This window comes from Hetaerina americana, unplaced genomic scaffold (assembly GCF_022747635.1).
Source record: "Hetaerina americana unplaced genomic scaffold, ioHetAmer1.1.p SCAF_7, whole genome shotgun sequence".
NCBI lineage: Eukaryota > Metazoa > Arthropoda > Insecta > Odonata > Calopterygidae > Hetaerina > Hetaerina americana.
In genome coordinates this window covers 46,984,845-46,998,759 of record NW_027287316.1, presented here as the reverse complement: position 1 = coordinate 46,998,759, position 13,915 = coordinate 46,984,845, and the positions used below count along the sequence as shown (strand labels likewise).

At 42.1% G+C, this 13,915-nt stretch overlaps 1 long non-coding RNA gene across 1 annotated transcript in view; it reads left to right on the top strand.

Annotated features, from left to right (window-relative positions):
* Positions 1 to 4,363: 4,363 nt before the first annotated feature.
* LOC139696417 (uncharacterized) overlaps positions 4,364 to 13,915 on the top strand; it is a 112,269-nt gene continuing 102,717 nt past the window's right edge. Inside the window, exon 1 of the long non-coding RNA XR_011702618.1 lies at positions 4,364 to 4,471. This is a non-coding gene — a long non-coding RNA (uncharacterized lncRNA). The remainder of the gene's footprint in view (positions 4,472 to 13,915) is intronic.

Below are 13,915 nucleotides of genomic sequence, written 5' to 3'. Positions count from 1 at the left end.
GTTTCTTGCATTGAGGAATTTAATCACTGCCCTCACTTCACAACTGGCGGCGTTCTCAATTTTTTTAAACATTGTAAACAATCACAGAAACAACACAGGCAATGCTAGCGTCACGCAACTTGGCTCAGAGAAGGCAGACAAGCCACTGAAGCTATCTGACCTCGTCCAGCGGCTACTCGCGTCATCAGCACTTCATGCGGCACGAACGGGTACTACTTTCCGGATGACCCTCGTATTACCGCCAGTTGCCGTTAATCCGAGAACCGAATGTACGTTGCCTTCCAGTCCTTCTGTAAACAGTACATTCTGATATCGATTAGCCTTTATAATTCAATTTTGATATCGGTTAACCATTCCTTATCATCCAATTTCTTCACTTAAACTAATACCATTATCGGTTTTACGCACCCCGTCCGATGTGGTAGTCCAATGGGTGAACCGTTGGACTACTTCCCGGGGAGGGGGGTCCTGTTTCGATTCCCTTGAGCACCCTCCACTTCATTCAAGCTGTGTGATTTTTTTCGGGTGCCAGATCTCCTGGGAAACCACAGGCGGCACAGAGAAAATAACTGGTCCCCCTACCCCGATGAGTGAATTTCACCCCCCGTTGGACTTCGTACTTGGTGAGGTCTACCCTCAACTGTCAAACTAACCTTCGGGTTGATAACTTTAGTTTTTACCCCATCCAGTGTAGTCTATCTGTGGTTATTCCAGTCACCTAACGGTCCACAATACTCTTATGCTAGCCGTGCTATCTCAAAATCTTTCTGGCTTTTTAGTACACTTCACTTTTTTGGTGTTTTCCATAGAAAATTTCTTATTTCAATCTTTGTTGGCTAATCGATACTGCCATTTGGTCTTCGTCATGGTCCTGTCAATCTCATTTTTATTGCTTCCAAACTTCATTACTTCGCCGTTTTTAACTTTCAGGTTTCTCATCCATAGAAAATTAGTCTCCTACACTAATTTGTGTGCAATTTTATTTAGGTCAAGCTGAGATTTTGACGTATCTTGGGTTTAAGTACCGCTGATCTTATACTCCGCCTAATACAACATTAAATTCTCTATAAGCAAACTCCAAGATAAACATTTTTTTCAATTCATGCACGTTCTGCATTGCTTCATTCCGTCTTTCGTCCCTAATCTTAATCTCCCTCTACCTCGTTTACCCAACCTTCCCACTAGCACATTCTTCAGCATTCCATTTTAATCCGGTATTCCACGTAATAATTTCTCTTGCCTTTAGATTTCCCTAATATTTCATCTTCTCCTACGTGGCCTAACACTTCTTAGTTTGTTTTCCATTCTGTTCATTGCATTGTTTATATTTTTCTCCGTGCCTTGTTTCAGAAGGCTCAAATCTATGTGTATCTTCTAGCTTTGATGATAAAATTTTATAGCGTACAAGAGTATTTTTCATATCATAGTTAATACTAATATTATATGCACATATTTAGATCAGGTTCCTGTTATGAATTCCTCGTAGTTGTGAATACATAACGCAACCCTCATATATGTACGTTCCTAACGCGATTATTCCTTTAATTCCCATACTACTTGCACGTTTTCGTCTAAGAGACTTCCTCAATAACTTTTCTATATTATGCGGACGTCTTATGCTGACAGGTGTTCGATTTTATATTCCATTCAAAATAAATGTATTAAAAATGCAAAAACTTTAATTGGTTAATCGGATATATGAATTGCAGAACGTTCTTATAAATGGTACGTGCTCTTGGTGCTCCGTTGTACTTGTTAAGTATCGAGTATAAGTGTGAGCAGATGATCTTTGATGTGAGGAAGTCTTGTGCTGAGGTCGAAGCACGCACGATACGCCCTCATTCATTCGTGGTTTTGAGGTGCACCGACCACGGTCGAAAATATTCACCCTCTCCTAATGGGAAACATGATTGAGCTCCCTCATTTTCCAAACAGTTATCGGGGACCTTTTTTAGGGGATCGAAGGGGTATAACCCTAATTTAGCCATCGTGTATGTCAAGGTGCTTATCCAATGCTCTGATTACTAGGAGGGAGTTCAACGAGGGCGAGAGGGACGGGCGAAAACACCGGGCACGGGACATTACCACCTAACGACCAACTTAACCAGGCATTTATATTTTTATTGGGCGAGCTGGGGGAAAAAATGTGGAACGGAAAATAAAATGAATTAAGGGGGAATTCTGTCTTCATCGGCCCAATCCAACAAGGAAGAGGAATTCGTGTGGGCAGATGCCATTCCACATCCCATCTCGTTGGGTGTGTGAGAAGGGGGGGGGGCGTGGCCTTCCGCCTCCGCAATCTCTCCCGTGTCGTCACCCCCTCGCCAAGAAGTCCCCCTCCCACCCTCCACCCCGGAAACAATTCGCCGTCCCCCTTCTCCCCGCGTGCTTCCCCCGACTCTCCTATTTCCTCACCCAACCCTATCTGGTAAGAGGATTCACTTCACGATCGTGTAGTCCAAAGGGGTAGCGCGAGGCAAAACCATTTCGAGCAGTGCAGTTGGGTGTCTCACATGTGCCCTTCCCCAAGCCACACCAACAATTCACCTCTGTCGGCGGTTTTAAGAGGTGGCAGAAGGGTGACTTCGTCCCTTGGATTTTGTGGGCGCATGAAAAGAAACCTTAATTAAATTTCCTTTCTCTTGCAGAGAGTGTTGTATTCGTAGTGGTAAAACAATTCCATATTATATTACATATTTCTTGCCTAAACTCTTGGTATCATATCTCAATGTATTTTTTTTACTATTAATGGATATGATAAATGGAATTGTAGAATAACTATCGTTTGTGTATCCGAATTGGAAATTGTATGGAAATGAAAGACGCGAATATCTATTTTATTGCTTTTACGAGAGCAGCTTTGTGTAAGTTGGCATTCTCTTCTCTTCGATATGTACGCACCGTCGATATTAAAAGCATCGATATTTGGTTGGCGATTCATCCGTTGCATTTTTCTGAATCAAACGGAGAGCTCTAAATATTGTAGTTGTCATTCGTAAGCTACTCACATTTCCCCATGCATGCATAATGCCTGGGTCAACGCATGCTCGCACCTGACCTCCCACCGCGATCCATTCTTCTGAAGCCGATGGCACCTTTCCCGTCGGTACTAAAAAAATAAGGATACTACCCTTGCCCATCGTCTTCGAAGCCAAACCGCCTGCCTGCCTCGAATCTCTCCATCCACTCACACGACTCCCGTTTCTCTCCCGCCACGGCCATATTTCCAACAAACCGACCGACCCCCATCCACCCCACACCGTTCCTACCATCATTCCTCCGCGAGGGTGGTGGAAAAAAATCGAGATTCAACCCTCCTTCGTTCTCCGACCGTTTCTTTCTTTTTTTTCTCTCCATACATATGTGTGTGTGTGTGATTCTGTACATATCTCTCTCTCACCCATACACACACACACACATACACACCCTCTCTTTCTTTTGCGGGGGAGGGGCACCAGGCGGCGGCGCCAGAATATTGATTCCGGGGGGCACCCCGTTGGGGGCGAGGGGGATTTCGGGGGGGGAGGGGTGTGGCACGAGGGGAGGGAAGGGGAGAGGCGCTCCAGGAGCAAGAGCGGGGGCGGGTCGGTGTTAGGGCAGGTGGTGGTCCTCGAATGCTTGGTGGAGGGGCGCGAGAGGTTATTTGGAGGGAGGGGTGGAATTTTTCGTGGGAGCGGGTCCGAAGCGGGGGTGTTGGTGGTAGTGCATTCCCTCCTTCCACCGACCCGGGGAGTGTGGGAGAGGTATCTCGGGAGGAGGATATTTGGGGGATCCGACGTGGGTGGGCGATGCCTCGCCGGATGCGGACGAGGGATGAGAGGGGATCGTTCGTAGTAGAGGGGGGGGGGTAACACCGTGCCACACTTTAAAAGGAGGAGAGGGTGGGAGGGGGACGGTTTCCCCTACTCACCAACCCTTATCACGACAACGGATTTTCATATGCCAGCTTCCTTCAGCTTCCCCCAGACGGCGGAGGCGGCGGTCACCTCTGACGGAGGTAGAGCCGTGATAACAGAGAGCGCGCGCGCGAGGGGAGTGATAAGAACGGGGGTGGGGGAGGGGAAAGGAGGAGGCCCCTGGACACCTTTTTAGATAGTCTCTCTCTCTCTCTCTCTCCTCGCACCCTCTCCCTCCATCCCCCTGAAAACCCTTCCATACCGTTTCCGTACCCCACTTTCCCGCCACCTTCGCCGCTACCTCCCTTCCGCCAGGAAAGGGATACGCAGCCGTCACCCCTCTCCGAACCCTTTCCCTCGCCACTCGACTCAGCCCCCTCAACTTCTCCTCCGCTCTCTCCCCCCCTCTTCATTCCTCCCCTCCCTACCTCCCCTCTTTTCAACCCCGCCATCCCCCACCCTTAAGCCGGCCCTCGCTCCGAGTGAGCGGAATACAGAGAGACTTTGGTGGGCCCAGTGTGGAAGAGAGGGCTGGCGCGACGTGGGTACGCTGGGGATTAATCCGGGGCCCAAAGGTGAGTGAGTGCGTGAGTGAGCGATCGGGAAAGAGAGCGGGAGTGAATGTGTGTGTGAGAGAGGAAGAAAAAGAGAGAGAGACATGGATCTTAAGCGTTTTGAATGGATTTCAGGCGATAGGGGTTTCGGTGGGGGAGGGAGGAGAGGAAGGTTAGAGGTGGGTATGGACGACCTCCGTCGTGTGTGCAATCGTCTTCGGAGTCCCTCCCCTTACGCAAGGGGTGGGTTTTTGATTCCGTGTTTTGAGAGCACGGAAGAGTTTTTTTCCACCTTGTGCTTTTTGTCACTTCACTCGTAAGGGATGGTGGTGGTGTTGGAATGATTTTCATCGGTTGTTGGGGTATTTTTTTATTTACTTTTTTCCTTGCTCGTTGTCTATTCTTTTTCGTTGCCCTCGGAAGATTTCCTCAGCCAGATCGGATATAACGGGGCGTGCCGAGGGAGTCCGCTCACAGGCCGCGCCAAAATATTTGTCAGGAGGCCTGCACACAATTGGCCTCCCCGTAATCTCGCACATGCTCACCTTCGATTCGCGATCCCTCATTCAGCATGCACACATGTATTTAGGGGTTAAAGTTTGAAATTTTCGTGGATAGCCAGTGAAGTAGGAAGTAATCCATATAATTTCGAAGGTATCGTTGTCCGACTCCCGTTGGCTTGATGATATTTTTCAGTACTCATTTTGACGGTAGCTCGTTTTAAGACCACATTTAAACCACCGAAGCTTCATACGGATGGGAAGAAGTCGCAATGGCTATTATCATCTCGCCTGTATACATGCACGCGAGACTTATTTTCATTCGAGTATGATAAAATATCTTTTTTTGGCCGTTTTCCCCAATCAAGATTTCGTAGTATGGAAAAAATTTCTTGGAGATTTCATCGAGAGGTATGAAATATTATCAATGATCAAGGCAGCATTTTTCTCTTAAAAGCACTTGGAAGTTTTTTTGAGGTGAGGATTAAGAATATTGTGTTAAATATTTCGTTGTGATTCCTTTCGCGCCGAGAAAATTGTCAATTGCCTCTTGTTACTTTGTGGGGAGGGGAGTAGGAGGGCGAAATCACAGCTCAAGACGTTCGAAGATTTCCCGCTCGAGTGTCGAATATTTGTGAGTGGCCATTTCCTCCCCAGGGTTGGCGGGATCCCAGATGGTTTCGATAGCCTCCCGAGGGACACGGGTGTGTAAACCATTCTTCTTCTCTGCGGTGCAACTGGTCCCGCGGGGGCGGGTTATCGATCAGTGCGGACACTCATTCAGCGGTGCCCCTTGACGTTTTCCTGAATCGGTGGGGTAGCATTACGTTAGCTCCCTGTCTCGTTCACGAGACGAACTCATTCCTCCAGTATAGACCACGCTGAAGGGGACGGCAGTGGAAAAATATAATACCCCCTCCCCCGAAGATTCGTTATCTGCCAAAAATTGCAATAGGGGAATTATGATGGCATTTATCAAAGCTTGACAATTATGTGGACCGTGGTTTTCTCCTGACCTATTATTAGCACGAGACGCCCAAACCTGGGTAGCAAATGATATTTTTCGTTGTAGTTCTAGACCAAGCAAAATCATCTTTATGGTATTGGAAGGAAAGTTCTTAGGGAATTGAAAATAGGGCATTGGAGACCTTAATAAGACGAGAGACTCAGGCCTCTTCGAAGAGGGAAAATTCTGTGCCAGGAATTGAGCTTGATGATTTGGAACTGATAAATCACAGAATTTATTATTTTATAATAGTTTTGGTTCTAGTCACGTCGATGATAATCTTGTAACATTAATATATATCGTAATTTGAACTATATATATATATATATATATATATATATAGGTGCATATATATATATATATATATATATAGGTGCATATATATATATATATATATATATATATATATATATATATATATATATATATGCACCTTTAATTTTTTTCAGTTTCTGAGTTAACTTGCTGGTAAATTATTATGACTGAAGAGTCGCTTATATATTTATTTTTTCGTATAATATGTTTGTTGAAATTTTGAGGGTCTTACGGGCACTGGCGACCTTATTTGTTATTTTTCATTGATGCCTCGTGGTCTTGCTAAACATAAAATTGATTAAAAAAATCATAGGAATCTGTAAACATTGGCGTGGAAATCATGGAAATTGTCTTGGGATTTTTATTGAAAAACTTGGCAGTCAGCATGCTTTATTACCATTGTCCTACTTTAACGGTCCGGTTGTTTTCTGTCCGCCGCTCGTCGTCGCCATGGGAACTCGCCGAAGCGGAAGGTCGATTGGCCATGTCGCCTCCTTCCGTTGTTGCTCTCTCTTGCCTAGCGATTAGAGGAGTGAGATTAAAACCGGTGCTCACTCAAGCCGATGTTCGCCTCTCTTTCCACCGAAAATAAAAGTTAGTTTGCCTGCTTGTGGAGAGAGTTTTTGGATTCCTTCCCAAGTTTTGGCGGAAACGGAAGTTTCCTCTTTCTGTCTCCCAGATGGCCACGCGCGCAGGGAGTGGAATGATGGGAGGAGGAAGAGAAAGGATTGCCACTCGCCACCCTTAGCGTTCTGCTGCGATGATAAAGCTCTCAGAAAACCACATCTGTAATATTTTTTTCGCTCACTTATGTGCATTCGCCTTAGGGATTCGGAAATATTTGTTTCGACATCATTGTGTCCTTGGTGACAAAAGTGGGCTGGGAAATATTTCTGTTTCGGTAGTAATTTCGTGGGAGATGTCTGAAATCTTTTACGGGCATTTTACTCCGACGTTTTTTTTTTGGTTTCACATAGTTTATGGTTCAATTTAAGGAACGCTGAAGTGAAATGGTAAATTAAAATATATCTCGGGAAAATTGCTGTACAATTAATTAAACAGTGTGCACTTTGTTATGACCGCGAAGAAGATTTACTGTATTTATCGGGGAAATAAACTTAGGAAGATAAGAGTTCAGTATTCTTGCATAGGTATGGATTTTTTATTATTAGAAAACTATTAAATGAGCCCTCAGTGAAAGGGTGGTCTAGTTAAGGTGACGTCCGTCAAGAAACACTAGATTATAAAGGGTGAGTTATGAATATAATTTCCATCGGCTGCCACCAATGTGTTTTCATAGGGCTTTAGGACATTAATCATAAAAGAAAATACCATTGCAATAATATTTAAGATATTTTGAGAGAGGAAAGACAAATTCAATGCTGCAGTATTGAGGTCGGTGATTCCAGGCGATGGTTTGGGCAAGGGATTCATAATGAAACGTAGTAGTTAGTCATTCCACGGTAAGCATTTATTGCGAGACCCGGTTTCCGATAGTGAATTAGAAAGTCCGCATATGCAATATTTTATTAGTAAAAACTAAGTGTTATTCCATATACAGTTATAAAAAGATTAGTAGTAACCAATGTAATATTTGTCCGGGTGTATTACCGTTCCATCAATAATATCAGGCTGCGGATCAAACGTTTTTTCTTTTGGGATATTTCGACGAGCAATTTGTAAGCATTTTTATCTGCAGGCAGCGTAAAGAGAACGAAGTTATATTAATTTTTGCCTTACTGGTAGCATGCTTTTCCACATGTTTTTTTTCACTATGAACTTTGCTCTTTCTTTAAATAATATCATTTTATGATATGATAGAAATATTTTCTGCACAAGAGAAGAGTATTTTTCATTAAAATTTTAAAAGGATTTATTGTTTGGAAAGCTATAGAGCGATGAATGATTTTCTCGACTAACAATTACATTTTCTTTTGACGACTGTTGAGGAAAAGGTGCCTATTGAGCTAATTATAAAGCTGAAGAGCATTCCTACTGAATCATATTCGTTAAATTAATATGTGAGTTATACATAATGATTTCAGATTCAACATTAGTCCACAGCAACTTTTTCATAGAAAACTCACAAATTAAATTCTCAAAAACTCATTTTTGTACAAACCGTGTAGATAAATGCCACAACAAATTCCCGTAATGATGTCCTAATTATGGGATTAATTAAATTATTAGGGATTTAGCAGCAGTGGATAGAGTGCTACACTCTGTTGGACTTAGTGCTAGGTGAGCTCCATCCTCGGGTATCAAAAGCAACCTTCGGGTTGATTACAGTAATTTGGTCAAATTTATACCCTATTTTGTTTCCTAAGGGATCTTATTTATTCCATTTAAGGAAAAATTAATTGTTTAAATTCATTTTCAATGCCAGGACTTAACTGGAATTAAGATGATGTTACAGAATAAGAAGGAAATATCTATGCTCATAATTATGGGAAGGGTCAACCCCAGCCGTACTCTTATAAATGGGCAAAGGATGGGTGAGGGAAATTAGAGAAGGTATATGCAGTAAATCAATAAAAAAATAATATTTTATAACCCTCATCCCTTCTACCAATCCTTTGCCCATTTATAAGGGTACGGCTGGGGTTGACTCTTCCTATAATATTCATACGGCTGTAGTTACCGTTCGCTTAATGCATTCTATGTTCATTAATCCGTGGCTATCAACTCGATGATGTGACGAGATTGTAATCGAAAAGGTCAAGGTTTTATGTCCGGATTTGTGGAATGCCTGTATGTATTTGGATAGAGGAACGGGAGCATGTATACGAGCGGATTCCTATCTCCCCTGCACGACTGCATTCTTGCGACGAATCGGTAGGTTTGGAGGAGACACGCAGACGCTTCACGGGGTGAATTCGGTCGATGCCTGGAGTACATCTGGCCGCGTTCTCTCTCTCTCTCTCTCTCTCTCTCCCTCTTTCCTCTTTCACGTCGTTCCCTTCCTACCCCCCCCCTGCAACAGTTGACAGGCGAGGAAGCCCCCGTGTCCCTTACTCTTTCCCCCGAAGTGCGTATGCCCGACAAATCTCCTCGCTCGTCGAAGAACGAACATTTTCCGAAAATGGAACGCTTACGGGTTCCATCATAGGGGATATATTTTGTAACGCGGTGAACCAACGGTGGCGTGCAACGAGGGTTTCATCGGAACCCTCTTCATTCTGTGACCCACCCCTTCCCCGATTGTGGAGATAGTGGCTGCCGTGCGGTTTATGCTGCCGCTCTAGTCCCATCGTTTGTTTTTTTTTGTTTAGTCCTCTTCAAATGTCGCGTGACTCTTTGTCCAAACGCCCTGGCGTGACTTCGAGGGTAAATCATTGAATTAGCTGACGCCTCGGTCGGAGTTTGCAAGCGAGAGGAATTTCGTGAGTTTATCTCGGAGAACGCTTTTTTAAGGACTGTACATTGAAGCAAAATGTCGCCTATAAACTGGAATAATACAATTATGAGAGGCATTTATTTACTATAAGGTCACAAAGTGGGGATTTCTCTCTGAAAAATGAATTATTTCCGGTTAAAAAAAACCATTTTGGCTTGATTAATTTATTGGCGTGACCACTTGATTAATGACATTTTAAGTGAAAAGGGACATGAAATTCTTGTTCGAAACTATTTATTCCTCGTGAGTTTCAAAATATTTTAACCGGTTGTTTGGATTTTTGAAAAGCAAGTATGACGTAGTTCAACGCGTTGACTGAATGCAATTAAGAATGTTTTACTACAGCATTATTAAAATCTCTACTGCGTATTTTTGAATGAATTTTATATTACAACTGCAAAATACCAATTGATATCATTATTGAACGTCATCCCATCTATTACGTAATCTAATTGAGAACCTATTTCCCAAGGGCCAAGGGGATTGCTGCTGCCATTTCAAAGTCACGGTGGCAAAGATGAACGAAACTGATTTAATGCACGAGGGAGAGGTTGGGAGGGCAAATTGCATCACTGCTGAAATGGGCTACTTTTTTCCACTCCAGACTGGGGGGCCCGAAGGAAAATGTGGATAGTCAACAAGTCACTCGATGCCTTAATTGAAGGAGATGTTTCACGTTTTCGTGCCCCTAGATGAAGCTCTTTCATGATTTTTATGTAGTGCAAAACTATTTGAAAGGGAAGGATAATCTAGTCGAAAGACCAAAAAGTAGTTATCATTTGTATGCCCTTCTGGCGATAAGAAAAAAAATGAGAGAAGGTTGATTGGAGAGTGATATCAGGTAGTATTTCGGTGGAATTAAGTCCCTAAGGGCACAAATATTCACTCCTGACCACTCAACATCAACTTTAAGTACACTCCGCGCAAAACTCAGTGTCTCTGGAAAATAGCTATTTTTCTAAATCATCCCAATGCTGTCATAATTAAAAGCAAAAAATCGTGAAGATCTTTGAATTATCATATTATTTATTGCCCCGTATTATTTTAATAATCTTTGGATCTTCTGATAATAGAACAAATACAATTAATTATAATCTCTGATTGAGAAATATAAGGATTAATATCCGAATGACTTGAGACTTCATGTAAACAGACCCTCTAAGCTTCGTGCGCCATCTGACCTGTTACTGATTACAAGCTTCACATCGTATTTTGTAATATTAGCTGTGGTCTATCAGGTTAGGGTAGGTTTTCGATGGGCCCTTGCACTACGCATGATGCAATTATGAGCCCTGGCTAACTAGACCCAAAATATCCTTAAATCCATGCTAAAAATTACAATAATTCGTTCTTTAGCTATTTTAGAATAATACCTACATTATGGTACTCGTATATTCCATCCAAAGTGCCTATTCTTATGCTACCTCTACACAGCTGTCTAATAATCCTTTCTATTTTAGTCTTCATTTTAACATTGATTTCTATTTCCCTCATCCACTTGCTCTACCTTCTTCGAATTTATCGCGTGTCCATGATATTGATGGACGCCAATACTGAGAACAATTATTAGACCGACGGAATCACGTTGCTGTTCGAATTCATCCGAACTTAATTCTATGGTCTTTGTTTTAGCCTCAAAGCCGTTATATTTGTCTATGTTTGTTCTAAATCCACACATCCGGAATTTGGTACTTAGAAGGAACCAAGGAATGATCGAAAGGAATGTTTCATGGCCTTGTATCCTTTTCTCTTTGGAGTTGTTTGTTAACAAAGTTGAATCTCGTGGACCGCGGTAAACGCTGCAGTGGCTCGGATACCCCAATTGAGGGAGGGGTCACAAGGGTCCGTTCGGATCATTAATGCCATTCGATTTATTATTCGTAAGTTTTCCTTTAGAAAAAAATCTTGAATACGTTTCGATCTAAAAAAATATCATACAGTTCTTTAATTATGTCATCAAATAATCAGTAAAACTCTGCCGCTAATCGCTGGATTAGACCATCCGGACACAATAATCGAGTTAAATAGCCTTAATGGAATAAGGTTCGCCTCCCTACTCACTGTTTCTCAGGGGAGATGTAGCCGCTTCGGTCCCTTCCTGATTCCTAACCACGTTGGTCGACGGCCAGTTTTAGCGTTAATCTCGGCCGACGTTGAAACCATACTGATTTCCAAGAAGGCCAATTCGTTACCTCAGGAGGGGAGTGGCAACTACAATTTAGATGTTTATATAAGCGAGTGAAAGATTTCGTCACGTTATCGAGTTAATACTGCTGCTATTTTTTTCACCGTATCGAACGTCCTTCCAAGTGCCATTAATAACTTTATTTCTTTAGATAAATATATTTATGCAATGTCTTTTAATAGGCGCTGTTCAGTCAATTCAACTTTTAATTGTAGCACATAATGCATCAAATTTTCTAATACCAAATAATATTTTTCATTTTTTTGAGACGTCTTCGTCAAAAATGTGTGCTAGAGGGGTGCACAATGTAGTAGACCCATTTTAAATGCGCAATAAATTCTTAATTGAAAATCGTTCAGTTTTGGGTTTCTCTGTAATAATCATGGTCACATCGATCTGAAATTATTTGGATATTCTATCAGCGTCATTTCCGCAAGCATTATTCATTTCCCACCACGTGATACGTTTCTATTAAGTATGCGCAATTATATCTTTAAATAAGATTGCAGATCGTCCCAGTTCAGGTAAGATTTCTTTTATTAACTTGCATGTATATTGGTCCGCGTGAAATTAGCTTTTTTTCACTCGAATGAGATATTAAAACTTGGAAGAATTTGTGTTCCATCGAAAGGAATGGGATGCTTAAAATGCTGTTAAACGTTGAAGGTAAGCGTTGTCGTATCTTCATGATAAGCCGAGGGAGGCATAACGTCAGTAATACGTCATATTTACATCCCGTTGAAGGCAATCTTTAGAGATCTTCTTCAGTAAGGCTTCAGCATTCTTGGCCAAATGGCATTCTGAATATTTGGTGAGGATATATTTCGCTGCTACCCATATCCCCCTTTTTAGCGTGGAAAAGAGTCGAAAAGTCGAACCGTCCATCATTCTTTTGTTCACAGAATAATTTGGTTCCCAGTACTTCTAGTACACAGAATGGTGTATATCTCAGTATGCGGCCCACGTGTTAGATAAATTACTGAGGAAATATGATACCGAGTAGTTCATGGTTCATGTTTCAGTTGCACGACATCGTTTTTGAATTGGTTTATTTCTTATTCTTATGATCGATGTGATGATTCGTCTAGGATTGCTAATCGAATGATGGACTTCGTTGTCGAAAGGTCGTATGAAGTAATCAAAAATTTAGAAAAAAAGATTTTCAACCCAAAATACATATTATTTTTACTGATTCATGAATTTTGGATGCATTTAAGCGTTATTTTTTGTCATTTAATATTTTCAAATAAATATTTCCGTTGAGCTACTTCTGTGAAGTAACGAATGCTATGAGGAATGAAATAAAAACAACATTTCCAGTACTTAAGTGTGTTCCGTTTCCATTCTCCTGTACTAAATTTTTGGTGGAATTGATTTTTTCAAAAAACACTTTTTCTGTTTTTTTTATAGTGCCTGCCCAGTTCATAATATGGTTCAGAACATCTTTCTGTAATCCTCTTCCTAATATTTTTTAATCTATCCGCGGATACATCGTTCCCATTCCCGGAAGGTATTTTTAATCCTTGCTCATTTGCCATTCTCTCCGCTTCTCAGATTTTCATTTATAATGAATACCCTGGAACCGACAGTTTTTCTGTAAAAAAACATTACTTTGCATGTATGGATTAATGCAAAGGGTTGGTAGTTGTTCCTTATGCCAACTTTAAAATAATTGCCGTATTCTGATATTTAGTCGAGCGCTAAATGCGTTGATTCTGGACCAGAACGAGGAAGGAGTTAGGACACAGTTTCTGGACCCACTTGGTGGAGTTTTTCCATCGTGAGGAACAGGAGAATAAAAACATTGAATCTCCACATTTACTATTCGTACATACTGAAATAATGCAGTTATACAGGGTCGCACCCAAAAGTGGTAGGACTGATTTTCTCTGGCGCGAACGGAGCGGTGGAAGGGGATCTGCCTGGCAAGGTAAGGTGGAGGGGGCTCTTAGCAACAGACCAACACCAACCTCAGTCGCCTGCGGGCTGTCGTTGAGTGAGGACACCGTTGTTAGTGAAGCAAGTTTTTTGTCCGCGTCGAAAAACAAAATGAATCTGAATT